The sequence below is a fragment of the Spermophilus citellus genome (genome assembly GCF_964194105.1).
Source record: "Spermophilus citellus genome assembly, chromosome: 2".
Classification (NCBI taxonomy): domain Eukaryota; kingdom Metazoa; phylum Chordata; class Mammalia; order Rodentia; family Sciuridae; genus Spermophilus; species Spermophilus citellus.
This window is the reverse complement of record NC_138183.1, coordinates 226,199,332-226,201,380: the sequence shown is the minus strand read 5'-3', so window position 1 is coordinate 226,201,380 and position 2,049 is coordinate 226,199,332. Positions and strand designations below refer to the sequence as shown.

At 42.9% G+C, this 2,049-nt stretch overlaps 1 pseudogene across 1 annotated transcript; it reads right to left on the bottom strand.

Moving 5' to 3' along the window:
* Positions 1 to 666: 666 nt before the first annotated feature.
* Positions 667 to 1,775, bottom strand: LOC308642851 (cobalamin trafficking protein CblD-like; annotated as a pseudogene). The gene has a single exon. The product of its transcript is annotated as a cobalamin trafficking protein CblD-like (transcript).
* Between the last annotated feature and the right edge of the window lie 274 nt (positions 1,776 to 2,049).

The following is a 2,049-nucleotide window of genomic DNA, read 5'->3' as shown; positions in this document are numbered from 1 at the left end:
CGTGAGTGCACATGTACATACACAGCAAGATTTTGAACTTGCCATTTTCACTATTTCCTGTCCCCGGTTCCTTCCATTCTCATTTCACCTTGATTTATCTGTATCTGCTTCCCCTGGGTGTATTTATTCTTTGTTTGTTCTTGTACTGGGGATTGAATCCAGGGGCGCTAAACCACTGAGTCACATCCCCAGCCCATTTTTATATTTTATTAAGGATGCGGTCTCACTGAGTTGCTTAGGACCTTGCTAAGTTGCTGAGGCTGGCTTTGAACTTGAGATCCTCCTTCTTCTGCCTCCCGAGCCGCTGGGTTTACAGGCGTGCGCCACCGCACCCTGCCTAACTTCCCATCCTTTGGTTGTGCAGAGTGTGGAGTTACACTGGTCATGTATTTGTTTATGAACATAGGAAAGTTATGACCTATTCCTTCTATTCTTTCCCATCCCTCCCCCAGCCCCCAGCCCCGCACCTATTATGAGTCAGCATCCACGTATCAGAGAGAACATTGGGTCTTGGGTATTTTGTGATTGGCTTATTTCACTTACTGTGATAGTTTCCAGTTTCATTTATTTAATGACAAATACCATAAATTCGTTCTTCTTTATGGCTGAGTAATATTTCATTGTGTATATGTATCACATTTTCTTTTCTTTTTTTTTTTTTATATTTCCAAAATTGTAGTCTTTGACACTTTATATTGTTCAATCAATTACAAACAAATAAAGCAGCAAATAAAATGACATTATTGCTAGTTTCCACTTAGTTTCTTCATAATATGGCTATCTGGTGTTGCATTAGTGAAGATACTTCCTACAACCACATGGGTACCCCAGAGACTATGACGGATGACTTTACAGCAGCCAAGATCATCAACAGTAAATCCTAAATATCGGTAACGTTCATCTGTTTCAAAAAGAGTGCTGTTTGTATATGGTCCAAAAAATGCCAAACCAGATGATGGGTCGATAAAGTCAGCCCAATAGCCTTCAGCTCAAAGAGCATAGCAGATTTCCTTAGCACCATTAATGAACTTTTCTAAGAGCATTTCTCTTTCAAGTTCTACCTCTTCACTCCAAACAGTCATATCATTCTTAGTTTTCTGCGTTACAGTCAGAAACATTAGTTTGCTATTAGCTACTTCTGGAAATAGTGACTCAAAATCTCTTTGAAGCAATTCTGGACATGTCTGGATTGCACACTCCACTCTGGCACTTTCAAAATAAGTTTCTGCACTGTTAATTTCTTGTTCAACTGGTCCATCATTACCCTGAAATTCATTCACATACTGTGCCATCACAAATTCATGTCTTTCAGTTGATAAAGGTTCTGCCAGTACATCAGGCAAAGTTTTATGAACCTGGTTTTTCTTATGTGATGCAGTCCCATTGAGGTGACAATCAAAACCTATGTTCCCAGGAAGCTGGAATCTCTGATCCTGAGGTCCAAATGGTCCCATAGTTTCATCAGGCCACACTGTTCTAGAGCATATATCTGGAGGGGCAGTGGCCACATGAGATTCATCTGAACCTGAAGATCCTGCAGTTGAAAAGGCTTTTGGACTGACAACTCTTTTAACTAAAGAGCAAAATCCCGGGAGATAGGAAACCAGTCTGGCTCTGTTACAGAGCACATTGGCCATTTCCAGTGGAGAAGAAAGACACAAAATCTTCTCCTTCGCAAAGTATTCCAATCACCACCCGCCTCCAGCTGTCCCAGATTCTGACTCTTCGCACCGTCAAAATGGCTGCGGCGAAGGCGATGGGGGTAGCGGCTACTTTGGTCACGACCAGGCCAACGAAGTTGCTTCCGAGTGCATCGATATAAAGGATCGTCGAACCGATGATGCACACGCGTGTCACGTAGGCCTACCAGAGCCGAACTTCGATTGGCTGAGCCTGGGCTGACTACAAGGGTGGACCAAAGCGAGGAGGTGTCAGCTGGGAGTTAGCAAGGAGGGCTCCAGGCAGTGTTAGGCGGGAGTTTTCCCTTCGTTCATTGATTTTTGTTTTATTTGATAGATTCCTCCCACTCTGAGCTTTTCTTACTGACTC